Source organism: Ruditapes philippinarum, unplaced genomic scaffold, assembly GCF_026571515.1.
Source record: "Ruditapes philippinarum isolate M1 unplaced genomic scaffold, ASM2657151v2 ctg9020_1_1_1_1, whole genome shotgun sequence".
Lineage (NCBI taxonomy): Eukaryota > Metazoa > Mollusca > Bivalvia > Venerida > Veneridae > Ruditapes > Ruditapes philippinarum.
In genome coordinates this window covers 14,754-32,660 of record NW_026854288.1, presented here as the reverse complement: position 1 = coordinate 32,660, position 17,907 = coordinate 14,754, and the positions used below count along the sequence as shown (strand labels likewise).

At 32.5% G+C, this 17,907-nt stretch overlaps 1 protein-coding gene across 4 annotated transcripts in view; it reads right to left on the bottom strand.

The window, feature by feature from the left end:
• Positions 1-17,907, bottom strand: part of LOC132739690 (uncharacterized) — a 109,262-nt gene that overhangs the window by 78,547 nt on the left and 12,808 nt on the right. Inside the window, exon 1 of one of the 4 annotated variants that reach the window (XR_009627040.1) lies at positions 12,236-12,318. The exons of the other annotated variants lie outside the window; for them this stretch is intronic. The gene's annotated coding sequence lies outside the window, so the exon portion shown is untranslated. Of the gene's footprint in view, positions 1-12,235; positions 12,319-17,907 lie in introns of those variants that run through there. 4 annotated transcript variants of the gene reach the window in all.

The window sequence follows — 17,907 nt, the reverse complement described above, 5'->3', positions numbered from 1 at the left end:
GTTTAACATTTTATAATCATAATTTAATTCATACAAAGAAACACTGACACAAATTTTCTTGTAAAATCTGAATTGAGGGGTCTTAACCCTTTACCTCATATATACGCGAAACAACGCACTTTCGACCCCCCCCCCCTTTTTTAGGCCTGAAATAGTGAAAAAATGTCCTATTTGGGCCGAAAACATGTTTTCGTTTGAGAAATGTTGCTAAAAAAAGTGACCACTTTTTCGGCGCCGCCCGCATCCAAAAAATACACCAGGGGGTTGCCAGAAGGGGGATGTACCCCCTTCTGTTTGGGGGGTTTGAAGGGGGCGAAGTCCCCCTTATCGCCAAGAAAATTTTGGACTTGTGAGAGGCTTAAAATGGCCCCAGGTCGATCATAAGGTAACGTGTAACCAACGCTGAAAAGCCTTTGACTCTATCTCAATCCCTTGAGAAGTTGCAGCACTTTGAAATAAATTTTGATGGAAAAAATCGAGGCAAAATAGTGATTTTTGGCAATTTTGAGATGTCCCCTCGTTGCCATGGTAACAGTAAATTTAAGACTGAGCATGTCGTTACAAAGGCAATTCCAGTCAACATTTGTGCCAAGTTTGATTAGTATTGAAGCATTTTTCATAGTTTCATAGCAGTTTGGACTTGTAAGAGGAGGCTTTTCAGTGAAACTGGCCATTTTTCACAATATGCTCATGGGGGAAAGGGTTAACACCCACTTAGCAGACGTGCGAGATTACAACGAAATTCGGCAGTATTTGTTAGAGACACAGGGAGGTAATTTGGTGTGATTTTCATTTTGGAAAAAAAATGTTTGAAAACATTTGGCATCACAGGGGCTAGTCACTTTATCAAATAGTTTACATAATCGGCCTATATTATATATATGTATATTAAGATTATAGTATATACTCAGTATATATAGCCCATATAGAACATAAAAAAGTTTGCTTCAAGCACCTATGGTTGGTATTCAATACCCGGTATTTAAAATAATTGGAATCAATTGTAAACGTGTGACCATATAAATGATTTACAAAAATTCATTAATTGAACAAACATTATTTTTTATCCAGTTTCCACACCTCCATTTGCTATGTTCTATAATAAGTTATTTCCACGCACATGCAGTACATGTAACTGCGTGACACACAGAAAATCCCTTCTCTAGTTTGTGGTTATTTATGTAAGTACTTTTTTATTTATGAACCAAATTAAAAGATATATTGAATATAAAATCATTTTATTATTATAAAACACCGTATCAAGAAAAGTTAATAAAAAAAATAATCAATTTATAAAATATAAGTCATATTTGGTATCTTCTGTCTGCTACGGATATGACTTTTATAGAACGTATTTCGAATATAACTTATAACTTTTTTATTTATGGACCAAATTTAACGATATTTTGCATGTAAAATCATTTTATTATTATAAAACTATCAAGAAAATATAATAAAAAAATAATTACTTTGTAAAATATAAGTCATATTTATAAAGTCATATCTGAGGATATGAGTCATCTCCGGTATTAAGACATACCGCATATTACCTGGCAATACGCGACATTTGGAAACGGTTGATTCAGTACATGGGTTAACGTGAAGGACAGAAGATACCGAATATGACTTATAGTTCATAAAGTTTTTTCTTCATATGATATTTTATAATAATAAAATGAAATTACATGCCAAAAATGGTTAAATTTGATACTGTTATAAAAATGTTACACGTTATATTCGTTGCATGTTCTAATTTAAATAAAAGTCATATCCGTAGCAGAAAGAAGATACGGAATATGACTTTTTAAGTTATATATATTGCACGCTTTGTATAAAAGTCATATCCGTGGCGAATTGAAGATACCAAATATGACTTGCTGTTTTCAAACTTGTTTTATTTATTTTTTTATTTATTTTTTGGTACAGTACTGGACATGCGAAACCCGCAAAAGTCGCGTAATGCCGCGAGTGTAGTCTATGACGTGACGAGACATTACGCGGTAAAACATTGCCGCGTGCAAGTTCGCCAAATTCATGGCGGTTCAAGAAAATCGCCGTGATGTATCGCAGTAATTTGCGGCGAATCTACAGCAATTTTTGTATTAGAAAGTACATGTACTACTTGGTCCCGCCTGGGGGTCTTTAATTTTCACTATATACAAATAGTAAAAAGTTCGAAAAAATTTTGTGAATGTCATGTATATTTATTAATAGCAATTGAACATGTACAGTGTACAGCGTATAAATTTTGTATTCGAAAACAAAGCAATCAGGTGCTAGATGAAAATTAGTTAACAACAAAACGAGATTAAAATTACAAAATGCAATTGGAACTTGTAACATCAAAGAACACACGATAACAAATTGTTCAATGGTTACTTAGATAATAATACAGATGTAATTAAAATCCGTTGTTTACTTTCGCATATATTCTATTTAATTTTTAGAACAATACAGTGCGACATTTATTACCGATTCACAGGTGTAACTAATTATTACGTCTAATACACTAATTATAATTGTTGAAAATTGTAACTGTTTTATCACTTAAATTGAGACTTTCTTTACTTTTTATTTCACGAGTAAAAAATGAAAGGTGCATGATATGAGTAGGTGATGAGTAGCAAGATGCAAGTTGATTGGTCGACAATAAAATAATTTAATTACAAAAAATTACAAGATTTTCTTACTACAACTTCATGTAGATCTACTAATTAATTTTCATACATGTACATGTCTATCATTTTAATACTAATGGTTTCAAGTTCATAGAGTACAACATACATTTATTATACAAAGTAACATGTATTATTCACGGCGAATCACTGCAAATGTTCACGGCAAAATCGCCCCGAGTTGATTTAGCAGGAATTATCTCAAGTTGCCACGAATTCGCTTGCGTTATAAAGCATGAGGACTCGCCGCGAATACGCGAATTGTGAGGGTTTCGCGTGTCCAGTACTGTATTTTTTTGTCATATAATTTAAAAAGTTTAAATAATAATACATGCAAAAAATCGTTAAATTATGCCCGTAAATGAAAAAGTAACAAGTTATTTGGGTTGGACACCGGTTCCCGGTATCGGTCCTATACCGAATAGTAACTTCGTAAATTACCGGTATATACCGTTTCGTAAAATACCGGTATTGGATTTGATACTTTTGTAAAAAAAAAATAATTTAATAGTCAATATGTCAAAAAAATAAGAAGATTTTTAAATAAAAACAGCCTAAAAACACGTAAAACAAACCATGAATTACTATTATCATGCGGCGAGTACGGCTTTCGCGGCAAACTTGAAGTTTGTGACGCGGCGATATTTTTGTAAAAGTATAAAATGTGCCGCTTATATGTTCAAGATAATAATATTTTTGTACTCGGCAGGAAAATATAATTATTTGAACTGATTTTGCTAAAAGTTTGTAAGTTTTAAATGTCAAAGAAACAACGAGAAAACAAATCAAATACTTGAGTAATCATCGGCACATCGCACACAGTCCTTCCAAACACATCGCACACAGCTTTTGCCGTAATGACAATGTAAATTCAACATATGACAATTGTTTATTCAAACAATGCTTTAAAACAAATAATTAAATCCATTTTTCAGTTTAAGTCTCTAAACACTCATAATGAATACATATTAATGTTTCCAGGTTCTTTTCATCCATTACCACATGTACAAATCCACACGTGAATTACGATTTTAACATAAATGAGGCCGAAATATTCCAATACAATATGCCTCCTTTTGTTTTTGGTGTAACACTTAACTATTATTAAACATGTATACATTTTCTTAACAAAAGAATGCTGACAGAACTTCAATCAAAAAGTGTGAATGTCGGCGGCTCTTTGATGGTGATAGAGTAACAACATCAAAGGGAGGCATATTCTTTAGAATAGCCTATTATGCACCTGTCAAAGGTCAACTTGTGTGTATTACACATTTAGATCTGTGATACTTTAAACAATTGAAACATATTTCATATAGTGTTTTGTAGGATTTTTTGCAAATGTTGGCTAGTATTTTTGCGTATCTGAGCAGTAGGGAATTATGCAATTTGGTAAGGACAATACTTTTTTTCTGTAGCAAGATGTTCACGGTGCATGCTATTGAAAAATAAAAGATGTATAAAATTGAAGGGTAAATTCAATATTAATAAATACCAAATCCTTATTATTTGTAAAGCATAGGTATTTGCTTTATGACTTCTACAAGGAGTAATAGCGAGCTCGACGATCTGGCCCAAAGGGCCTGCTCGCAAAGCGAGCTATACGGTAACGCGAGTACCTGCTAAGTGATGGTTTTGAAAACTTTCATCCACAGTACCAAATTGAACACATCGCAACCTTTCGGATTTAAAGATAACGGTAAAAACTGAGGAATTCTGACTGAAAACGGATGTGTAGACTGGTCACCCGCGCACGTCTATGGGAACCATAATTGGACAGGCAACCAGAATTACGGAAGCTGTGTATAAAAAATGAAAATCGAAGACGCCATTTTGTTTGAAATCTGATAAATAAAAACAATTTTTGTTGAAATTTGTTGTGAAAACTATCTAGAATGAAAGAAAATGGTCTAACTAAGAAAATAAAACCGAACACCAATATCTTTTATTCAGTCGATAACTCTGTACAGACGTTTAAAGTATTGTTTATGTGACGTCACAATGTAGCGCCAAACAGCACGTGCAAAACAAACAAATCAAGTACGCTATTTTAATGTCGCAAACGTTTTAAGTTTTACATTTATTTCACTTTAAATAATCTTTATTTCGCTTGAAAAATTATAGAGTGAAATAAAATAAACAAAGTTTTATCAACGTTTTCAAAACTCATTCATTTCACGACAGGGACGGGGCCACATTTAACACAGTACGTGTGACGTCACACGCACTCGTCACTGCATTTGAGTTTATTTCATTCTATTTCACGTAAAAGTACATCGAGCTCGCTTAGAGGCTTTGCCTTTTTCATATTATGAGTTAACATGAAAATGTAAACAAGTCATTTTGGAAACAGTCTGTGCTGACTGTGCATATACATGTATTTCAAAATTTCTAAGTTAATTACTGGTGGAAAATATGTTTGTGCTGTTGTAGTAGAAGAGACTGGAAACATAAGTGACTTTGAAAAAACATCTAAAGAAATTTCTTACATGTAATTCCAAATTGCAAAGTAAGCCAACCAATCCCGTGATTTCATTTATTACAGTAAACAATAATGTGATTTAAAAAGAATATCAGCATCAGAATAAAATTTCTACACAGTAATAATAATAGCTGTAAGAGAATAATAGATAACCAACTGTCTTAAATTCTTTCAGATGTAGAGATATCAAGATTAAAACAATAATTTGTAGACTTCTCAGCTGCAGACTGCTGTCCTGCATAAGATATTTTGCTGTGTTTAAATTATGTCATGTTCTTTTGATGAAAAAGTAAAAGTATTTTACAATTAACATGTGTAAATGTTGTAAAAAGAGTAAACACAAAACAACAAAAGAAAAGTATACTTTCAGGGCTCGAGCTACTGGGCGATTCGGGCGAAATAGTCGCCGAATTCCGTCTGACTTCGCCGACATCCTACATGAAAGCGAAGATGAAGTCGCCCGATTTTATTGATCCATTATTGACAATTACCAACAATAACTGTGAATAACATGTTGTGTGTGTTTGCTTAGTTTACCCTCGCCGCCGGAAAAAGGGACTGTCATGCATCTCAATCAACACGAAATGTCATTAATCCGTTTGTTTACCAACATGTCATAAAAGTCTAATTAACAGACACTGGAGGAACAATTAGACTCCGCCACGGCGAGATTACCGATACATGCGAGAAACCAATCGCAATTCACGTTTCAATAGAGGCGACATTATTAAACCAATCATTAAATCGCTAACATACAACTACCAGTAACAATTATTTATGATGGACGGATCAAACGTCAATTAAATTTTCACTATCGAATGATTGTCAGAATTAAGAAGACCGCTCGACATATAACTGTAACGGTAATTTTAAATGAAAGTTATGATAACCTTTTTTGTTGACGAGTTAAATTTGATAAAATTGACGGCGTATTCAGGGCTTCCACTAGGATTTTTTTTTAGGAAGTCAGGACTTCCTTTCAAGGAATTTTGGAAGTCATGAGGTAAATTTCTGGAAGTCAGTTGTTCTTACGCGTATAATTTTCATGTTTCAATGTTTGATTTATAGTATGGGATGATACAAGTAAAAGCAATTATTTTAATCAAAAGATTCTGAAAATGTCATTCCTTTTATTGTTTTAAGTTCAAAGTATCTTTACATGATTGTTGGGTAAATATTTTCAATAGAAGTAAGAACGTTACCCTGAAAAGGACTGTATTGTTATTTTAGGACAGTGGTAACCGTGTAGCTTCAGTGATAACATTCAAATAATTGCTCATTGGTAAAACAAAAAAAAAATATTTCCAGAAAACTTTTAATTCTTTAATCAATCATGGTACAAGTAGATTCTGAAATGTGTATGATGGGTTCTTCTTTTTCTACCTCTGGATCAGTACCATACAGTTGTCTCATGTGATCAGCCTGCACAGCATTTTTGTGGATTCAATGTGTTTTAAAAGGGTGGATCTCTTATTTGTAAAATAAAAATTGTTGTTTAAATATCTCTTGTGTTTAAAATTATTTACTACAGTATTCATAACACATTAACAACCCAAAATGGTTAAATTTAATCAGGCTTGTAAATTGAAAGTTTTATGAAAATAATTTCGAACACCGTTTTTGACCAAATTAATTTTTTTAATTACATTTTTGAGATACGCCAAATTGCAGAAGTGAGCGTTGAGACATTTTGAGAGTGGGTAGGGAAAAAGATTTTTAAATGTCACTTTGCTTCTCATAATTAGCGAGTGAAAAAAAATAAAATCAAATCAACATCTATAGAATGTGTGAAAATAAAACGTCTTTAACTTCAAAAAGGAAAAAAAATCAAAAGACAAAAACACGCTTCGCCGACTCGGCAAACTTTCGGATACATTCAAACTTACCGATGCACACAATAATTAATAAATCATTTTATCTAATTAAAGTAAAAACAGATACCTACCACAGTTTATGTCAATTAACTATCCATTATCCCTACAAAACAAACAATTAATCCAATCACTTTGTTTTCACGCTTATCAAGGTCATAAATCAACACTCGCTAATTCGTCACGCGCCAGGTGCATTAGCATAATTTCACCCATCGATGTTATGTCAACCATTCAATTCAGGAGGTGGAGTTAAATAAATAATCCAATCGTACGCCAGGAAAGTGAGAAAAGGTCGGAAAATGGTCGTGGCGTACGTCGCGGCATACGATTTTCGCCGTATTCCTAAATTTTTGGAAGTCAGCGGTACGTCATTGATCTTAATTTTCGGCGTACATATACGATTTTCGGGCGTAATTTACGGCCGTACGCCCGTTAACGGAAGCCCTGCGTATTACAATGTATTTATTACAAATGTAGTTAAATTAAAGACCGTTTCTTTCGTTATCTACTTTCATTTTCTTTACAACATAAGTGAATATGAATTTAATGTCCGGCGCAAGCTTTTTAATAGTAAATCAGAAGGGAATAACTGTTAATCCACCCATGATATGATCCATGATAGGAATCAACTATGTCTTTTTTATCTTCATTTAATGCAATGGTTGCATTACATGATACTCACTCTTATTATTACTTGTTTCAAACTACTTTTAAATTAAAATTGAATATTCTGTTGTAACACAAATCCAATTCATTTAATAAGATATGTACAGTGAGTCAACATAATTGCAATAACATACAACAAACATCGATAAATGAATCTCCTCACTTCTCCCTAAAGTCTCCCCACTTTTCCCTAAAGCAGCTGGAGGGAGAAGTGACTTCTCCCTAAATTTTGAACCTAGCTTGAGCCCTGACTTTACAGTGTTTTTTTTCACCAAAATATTCGGCGAATTTCTCCCCATTCCCCCCTCAAAAAAGTATGTTTTTTTCCCCCCTCAAAGCTGAAATTTCCCCCTATAATATGGCAGCCCAAGTTTGCCTGCAATGAATATCATTTTTTTGCAACTAACTGCCGAAAAATGCTTTATTTTATGCCTGTAAGACTTACTGTTAAGCAAGGTTTTTCATATAGGTAAGGGGAGCTACTCCTGGTATCCCAACAAGTTTATCATGTGACACATCAATATTTTAGATCCGTATAAAAATCCCCCTCCTATTGCATTTTTCCCCCTCCAATGGGCACCGACCCCCTTCCCCCAAAAGTGAAAAAAAACACTGCTTTACAGCATGAAATTTCAGAAAGACCAGTAATGTAACATATTTATTTTCTATTACTACATGTTATATCTCTTCAGTTCTTATACTTGCAGCAACGGGTTTGGTATTGTAAAAGTATCAGTATCAGTATCGATAAAATACCCGTATCGTTTCGTCAGTACCGGTATCGGACCGTTTCATGAAGAACGATATCCAACCCTACAAGTTATATTCTTTACATGTTCTAAAAGTAAAGTCATACCTGGTTATATGTTGCTTTTTTTGTTTTTTTTTCTAATATCGTACTTTTTATCACAAAATAAACAGGTCCAGGCCCCTTTACAATTTTGACAAAAAATGCCCTGCTGGCCTAATATTTGAATCAAGTTGTTATTATATGCGTTTATTAAGAGGGGTATAGTTCCCGTTATTTTCTTATTATTATTTGCTTATATTTTGCTTATATTTTTCAATAAAATGTATAAACAAAGGGGAGATAATTTGCCATATTTCTACTTTCGTTTTCGGTACACACACAATTTAATAATCATACCCCATACAATAGGACTAGCTGTTGCAATTATTAATCAATATTATAAATTCATTTAAGGAAGAGCTTAATAAAAGTCTAATTAATGTGTGTTGATATTTAAGATTATTAGCCTCATGCACAGGGGGAAGACGCTGTGATCTGATCTTATCCCGGGCCCCCTCCCCCCGAAGGCCCTGCTACAACCCATAAAAAATATCAATGCAAGTTGATTTGCACAATAAAAATTCATAAAAACAATATTCTGACACGTTTCGACGATTTTCATTATACCCCTATACTATATATTATAACAAGGGTACCGTCTTCTGTGCGCTTCCAGCGCTTTGATACTGCCCAAGTTCATATCTATCGTCGAAACTCAGCCAAAACTCAATATAATTTTAAAAACATGGTCTCGATCAACGCAGCATTGATAAATGTATGTAATAACAACAGTCAATTTTGGAAATGTTGGCAACTTATTTTGATACAACTCCCGAAATTGCCGGTGACTTGAAATCTGACAAGATCTGATTCACGTAAACATTGAAATGTTCACGACTGAATTGCATCAGAAACGCTAAGATGCGTAGAAAATTTAATTGCATCTGTTAAAACAAAATATTCAATAAACATTACCACAAAAATACACTCCGAATATATTTCCTATCGTGGCGTAACGATCAAAGTATAATCCGATATTCCCGTCTTTTCTCATGCCTCCATTACACAAACTTGACCCGGAAACGGTAATGCACAACTCTGTATGGTTCTCGTCCTCGCTTATACGACGGCGTACGATTCGGTACCAGTACTTTGTAAACATAAACACGTGTATAAAATATTGGCAGCTCCAGTGTACAAATACAGTGTTTTATTAATATGTTTACCAGGGATCTATTGACATTTTGTGATTTCTGTAATATATCGACAGAAAATGTGCGAAAACAGTTCTAGACAAACTTTCGAAATTGGCGCTATATTTACACGTGTTCATGTTTACAAAGTACTGGTACCGAATCGTACGCCGTCGTATAAGCGAGGACGAGAACCATACAGAGTTGTGCATTACCGTTTCCGGGTCAAGTTTGTGTAATGGAGGCATGAGAAAAGACGGGAATATCGGATTATACTTTGATCGTTACGCCACGATAGGAAATATATTCGGAGTGTATTTTTGTGGTAATGTTTATTGAATATTTTGTTTTAACAGATGCAATTAAATTTTCTACGCATCTTAGCGTTTCTGATGCAATTCAGTCGTGAACATTTCAATGTTTACGTGAATCAGATCTTGTCAGATTTCAAGTCACCGGCAATTTCGGGAGTTGTATCAAAATAAGTTGCCAACATTTCCAAAATTGACTGTTGTTATTACATACATTTATCAATGCTGCGTTGATCGAGACCATGTTTTTAAAATTATATTGAGTTTTGGCTGAGTTTCGACGATAGATATGAACTTGGGCAGTATCAAAGCGCTGGAAGCGCACAGAAGACGGTACCCTTGTTATAATATATAGTAGGCTTACAGACACTTCACCCCCCAGACACTTCACCCTAGGCCCTTTTTTGCAGACACTTCACCCCTCAGACAGTTCACCCCTCATTTTAAGAAATTTGATTGAGACACTTCACCCCTCATTTTTTTATTTTGTGTTTTACAATTATTTATGTAGATAATGTTAAATACATTCAATAGTGATTGAGTATGTTTATTGTTTTAACCCATTGTCTAATAAATTTTGAGTTGATTTAATTCTTGAAGTTTTGGTACTTAAGTTTGTTTTCAGTTTGATCCTTACCATATAATAATCATTGAGTTACGCTAATTTGGTGATAATTTGTGCTTTAATTTGTGCTTAATTTACATAACTGGTGCTATTTATTTGTTTAATAAATGACATTATGAATGATCTTTGTATTAAATGCAGGATAATTGTGTCTGATAACAGGGCTTTTTTTCCTTCTATAGCAGGGGCCGGTATAGGGCTGCTTCCCCTAAGAAAATTTCTTTAAAATCATGCAGTTTTCCCCAAAAGTTTAATTTACATCAAGTTTTTTCTTCCCCTTTTGCAAATATACCGTGTATTTTTCCCCCAAAATTAAGGGCTGGGCTGCTTCCCCAACCTATGAAAAAAAGCCCTGGATAATGATGATAAATAATTTATATTTACTATATTTTATAAAGCAACATATTCATTCATTTATATTCATGTTATTTATTTATTAAGAATAAATTTAATTTTCATACAATTATACCATTTAATTCAATTATCTAATCAATTGTGAGATAACCGTTGAATAAACAACTAATCAACATATTTAATAAACAAGGCGACATGCAATAAACACTTAATAGATGAAAGTGCTGTGATATACATTTGGCAATACAACCAATTAACCTAAATCAGCTTTAAACTTAGTAAAAATAAAGGTAATAAGCAAAATTTTTAATCAAATAATACTAAAAAATAATAAATATAAACATATTTAAGCATTTTGTTGTTATATATAATCTTTTATTCCACTTTTCAGTGACTGATATAACAATTAATTAACACATTTACATGAGAACATAACATAATATCATACGATTACTGATTATATACACGAAAAGCATGTCAAGTGAAGTGTCTTACTGATATACATTTTGTTGTTATATATAATCTTTTATTCCACTTTTCAGTGACTGATATAACAATTAATTAACACATTTACATGAGAACATAACATAATATCATACGATTACTGATTATATACACGAAAAGCATGTCAAGTGAAGTGTCTTACTGATATACATTTGGCAATACAACCAATTAACCTAAATCAGCTTTAAACTTAGTAAAATTAAAGGTAATAAGCAAAATTTTTAATCAAATATTACTAAAAAATAATAAATATAAACATATTTAAGCATTTTGTTGTTGGCCAACTTGTTTTATTTACTTTACTGTATAGAAAAAAATTGGATGAGGGGTGAAGTGTTTTACTGATTTTGGGGGGTGAAGTGTCTTAAGGGGTGAAGTGTCTTCAAAATTTGAGGGGTGAAGTGTCTGGGGGGTGAGGTGTCTTGCTACCATATAGTATAGGGGTATAATGAAAATCGTCGAAACGTGTCAGAATATTGTTTTTATGAATTTTTATTGTGCAAATCAACTTGCATTGATATTTTTTATGGGTTGTAGCAGGGCCTTCGGGGGGAGGGGGCCCGGGATAAGATCAGATCACAGCGTCTTCCCCCTGTGGCCTCATGCGGAAAATATTTCCCCAAAATCCAACTTTCGTTTTCAATTGATAAAACATTGGTAATTTACCTAAGCGAGTTAATTGTTTTTGACTTGGTATGTTAACATTTCATTCAAGTAAAAAATAATTTACCTATTAGTTACAAGCTTTTCAAGATACTTACCGCAATTTCTTCAAATTTTGAGAAAATATTATCCGGGGCTATTTTCCGCCAGATTTACTCCAATTTTACAGCGCATGCGTATTGTAAACGAACACTACTAAATTATCGAAAGATTTCACAAAACTAAATATTTTCCTACACTTTCTTTAGAAAAAAGGGTTAAGAGACTCTTTGCGAATGATTATTTGAGGCAATATTGTGCCTTTTCTTTATTATGAGAAAATAATAGCAGGTATATATCATTGTTTTATCATCTAATTCACGGTGTTTACAACAACTTTTCGGCGCAACGTCAAAATATCATACTTCTGACCGAGACATCGTATATTTCTGGACAAAATATTAATGGCGGGATAACCAAATTGCAGGTAATAGCTTACAAAATATCTTACTGCTGGACATTGCAAAATTTTTTCAATTGTTTAAGTACTCCATCGAATTTTTGAAACAATTTATCGTTAATCTAGCACAACACAAAGTCAATTCACAAAAATTACATACTTCGAAGAAATAGTGTTTACAAAAGATCGTGTCTACCTCAACATGACTCGTACTTGTCACAAAAACATGTGCTAAAACAACAATGTATTTGTTTTATGACCCTACGAGCTTGTGTATACATTATGGTTAGTCATAAATTCAAGTTCCATACAAAATTGTGTGTTTGTATTGTAAATTTTAGGGAATATTTATGTTGAAAAAAGGCCTATTGACTCGAATATTGGAGCACCGTACAACACTGAATTTCAAAACCGCATTCTTTTTCCGTTGAGCGATAAATACTGGAACCGTTTTCATTTGCACCATACTTTATAAGTAACTGTTAATTTACCTGCTGTTATGTTATATGATGCTGTTATCACATGTTATTTTATGGAAAACTTCCGAAGGTCTGGTCTATGTAAATAATACTAGTTAGATAAGTGCAATGGTATCTTATATATTTTATTCTGATATCGAGAAAAGGACACAAAAGTATTTGCTAGTACGCATGAAAATCTCTTGTTTTGTTAGGAATTAGCCTAGCTGGTGACATTTAGCTTTTTCTAAGAACTGTAATGTTTGCATGCGAAAAAGCAGCTTCAAATAACATGTTCTTGTACTGAGAGAGACAAACACTTTGTAAAGCTGAAATTTATTTTCAAAAAGTTGTCTGTTTTAGAATGACGTGTATTCTTAGAACCCCGGGCTCGTCTTGAGTCTTCATTCAAACGTTTCACCTTTACTTATAAGTTTTCTAATTAGCAAGGTTTCATGTCATTGATTTTGTGATTTTACATATATTAATAGCGGATATGCAGCTAATGATTGTCTTACAAGCATTTCGTTGCAAAGGCATAAATTAAGGCTATAATTATATATTCTGTTATTTGTTTCACATTTAGTGGCAACAACAATGATCAGCCTGCCATAAAAAAACTTTGAGAAGAAAGAAATTGCTGTGTTATATAATGTTGCTGGTATTTTCGGTCAATGACTCATCAATAAGCCTATCTATTTCCGACTGAAGGTTCACAGACGAGTCTCTATGAGAATGCATGGATGTTCTGCTGTGTTTCATGGTAACTCTCGATACAGTCTTGCCTATTATAAGTGACTTATAGAATCAGAAATTGAGCTGAATTTTGTGCTAACATATTTTGTTGTTGTTTTTGTTTGGCCTTACAGCACAACGACACAACTTAGGTCATATGGCGCCAAACTGAAAATATGATTTGTGCTTACCTCGGGAGTTACAAACTTAAAGAAAACCCGTGATCAAAACAACCTCACCTGTTGGACCTAAGAGATGCAGATACTCTGGTCATGCGAACCCAATTGGTCGCCTCTTACGATCATGCAGGGATGAAAGGCAGCTGCAATTTTGATGCCTCAACTGTCAAAGGCAATCGACTCCTATAAGACTCAAAATTAGCAATGTTTCATATGATTGATTTAAGTGATTTAACATATAGAGGGTATGTAGCTTATTATTGTCTAACACGCATATCGTTGCAAAGAAATGCATTAATATTAGTATACATGTATATTATGTTGTTTGTTTCACATTAAGTGGCAACTGTTGTCTTGAGCCTTCATTCAAACGGTTCACCTATACCTATAAGTTTTCTAATTAGCAACCATGCCATTAATTTTAGTGATTTAACATATAGAGGATATGTAGCTAATTATTATCTTACAAGCACATCGTTGCAAAGACATTAATTAAGACTATATTTATATATTATGTTATTTGTTTCACGTTTAGTGGCAACTGCAATGATCTGCCTACCATAAAAAACTTTGAAAAGAAAGAAATTTCTGTGTTATATAATGTTGCTGGTATTCTCGGTCAATGACTCATCAATGAGCCTGCCTATTTCCGACAGAAGCTTCGCAGACGAGTCTCTATGAGAGTGCATGGATGTTCTGCTGTGTTGCATGGCAACTCTATGTACAGTTTTGCCAATTATAAGCGACTTATAGAATTAAAAATTTTGCTTTACTTTGGCGCACCGAACACAATTTAGGTCATATAAAAAAGGAATGATGTTTTTCGCTGTCTTCGGGAGTTACAAACGTCACCAATGAGTTGTTGAAATATTGATCGGTAAACATTTTTACCTCAATGTGATCTTGACCTCTGTCCCATTGACCCCAAAATACCATTGCGGTCATCTTCTGACTATAAGCAATGCATCTGAAGTTTGAAGGTCAAGAGTCAATCGGTTGTCCAGTTATAAATAGGAAACCGTCTTGACATACCATGATAAGGTGAGGTGACCTTGACTTTTGATTCCAAAGTAAAAAGGGGTCATATATTCGCCAAGAAGAATCCATAGACGAAGTTTGAGGACCAAAGGCCCATGATTTGTCAAGTAATTGATCAGAAATCGTTTTTAGCTACAAGGTCAATATGACTATGACATTATAGCAATGACCACAAAATCAGTAGCGGTCATTTACTTGCCAAGACCAATGCACCTACAAAGTTTAAGGGTCAACAGCCTATGGCTTGTCAAGTTATTGATCGGACACAATTTTTACCTACAAGGTCAATATGACATTGACCACTTGAGTGTAAAATCAATCGGAATCATATATTGGTCATGAACAATCATCATACCAAGTTTAAAGTTCTTTGGCCTAAAAGGTCTTAAGTTTTGATCCCAAAAAGAATAGGGGTCATCTACTGGTCATGAACAATCATCATACTAAGTTTGAAGTTCCTATGCCTAAAAGTTCTTAAGTTATTGATTAGAAAATGTTTTACTTTCAAGGTCAATGTAACTTTGACCTTTGACCCCAAAATTAATTAAGGTCAAAGTGACATTGACCCAAAAATTAATAGGGCTCATCTTCTGGTCATGAAGAATCATGATACCACGTTCGAAGTTTCTAAGCCTAAAAGTTTTTAAGTTATTGATTAGAAAATGTTTTACTTTCAAGGTCAATGTAACCTTGACCTTTGACCCCAAAATTAATAGGGGTCATCTACTGGTCATGAAAAATCAATATACTATGTTTGAAGATCAAAAATCAGAAAGTAAAATTTTAAGAAGTTATATGCCCTTATTTAGTTCTGTAGGAGAGGGAAAAATAAATAATTGCACAAATGAGTTCTGTACATTTTTTTATTACGAACAGTCACACACTCATACTATCAAAACAAGCAAACAAATACATTTTACTTATTTAAAAGTAGATTGTATTACATTAATAACATAACCCAGTGCTCTATAAAGTTTATGTGACAAGATCTAATAGTTATATATTGTTAACATTTCTCTAACCTGATATGCATGCCACCATTTAAAAAAAAACATATTAAGCTATTTTTAATTAATCAAAAACAATTTACATTCATACTATATTTGCACTTATAGAACAGTATGTTGTTATTTTTTGTTGTATCTATTCATTCTAAATACAGTGAGGAAATTTAAAAGTCTACAAGTTAAAAAAAAACTATATTTATTGTTGGACATGATACAAAAAAATAATCTTTAGTCAATCAATGGCTGAAAGGAAGTGTGTATTGCTATAATTTAAATCCCATATAGTTCTCCATAACTTTATCAATTATCAATTAATAGAATTACAAATCAAGACACACTTAAACAAAGTTATAATTAATATACATGTAATACCGAATATACCTGTTTAATTTGCTAGTTTTCATCATCTTGCTTATGACAAATTAAACAGTTTTTTATCATTTATTTACTTCAAATTCTTCATTAAAACAAACTTATTCTAATAAACAAACATAGTTCTAATAAATAAAGAGAATAGAATTGTGCACATTTCAAATTGATAAGTGCTCTCAGACAAGTTTATATTTATACAAACAGAGTTATGTCTACTTGTCTAGATACTTATCAAGTTTATGATTCATGTTAAAGCATTACACCTCCAGATTCATGCTAATTATCGTGAATTATTTTTATGTCTATTTTAAGGTAAATATTGTGAATTGAACAAGGAATGTAGTCTATTCATTGCACACGACATTCACACAGTAGAAGAATTATAATAAATACTACACAATTGGTCTTTAATCGCAAATATCATTTAAATTATTGCTTGAGTCTTTCTACTTTTCTTAAAGTCTTAGGAAATTTTCACAAGTTTGATTTTTTTAAAGACTAATTTGGCTCATCTGAAGGCGTGCAGCTTTAAATACATATATGTGTACAATTAACATAAAGTATTCCACATTGAACTTATCTTAACTGAATATACAGAATTGTTTAAGCATAAATATGGACAATATAGATTTGCTTATCATGTGCATGTACTTGAAAGATTTAATCTATATTCTAAGTAACAAACAAACATGTTTACTGCAAGTGTTCATAAGACATAAAATAACTAAACATGACATAAACATTAACAATCATATACCTAGCAAACAATTTATAACAATCTTCATGTAATTATTTGTTTTCTTGCATACTATATAGATGAATTTACTCTACATATACATTTAACGTTTAAAGGCACATTACACCTCAGAAATGAATAGATTTTTATTTTTGTAAAAAAGGGCAAATATGTGTTTTATTATGTTGTAATAATAGATTTACAACATGTGATATTCTTATCACCTGACAACTGGCACACAATTAATTTGAACAGAAAATATGAATAGCGAAGCAAAATATAAATTCTAATTTAACTTCCATATAAAATACTTATAACTGTACTAGTTGCATAAATGCAAAAAATATGGCAAATGGGAAAAATTGAACACCAAAAATAAAAACCTTTGAAAAATAAAAGTGATTGCATTTTAAGGCTTTATGGACCTTTAAATCAAACATGTTCACCTGTTTAAAATGTATGTATAGTTACATGTAACAAGACGGTTCTTTATTATTTGTTATCAAGTACATGTAAATTGTATGTTTACAAATAAACTAGAATTACAAAATCTATATTCCAAGTCAATACAAACATGTTTGATGCATGTGTTCATAAGACATAACATATCTAAGCATAAAATACACATAAACATTCTAATATCAAGTAAACAATTAATAACAATCTTGGTGTAATTATATGTTTACATACTATACTAGATGAATTTACTTAACATTTAAATTTTAAGTTTAAAGGCACATTACACCTCAGAAATGAATTAGATTTTTATTTTTAGGAAAATAGCAAATATTTGTTATATAATGTTG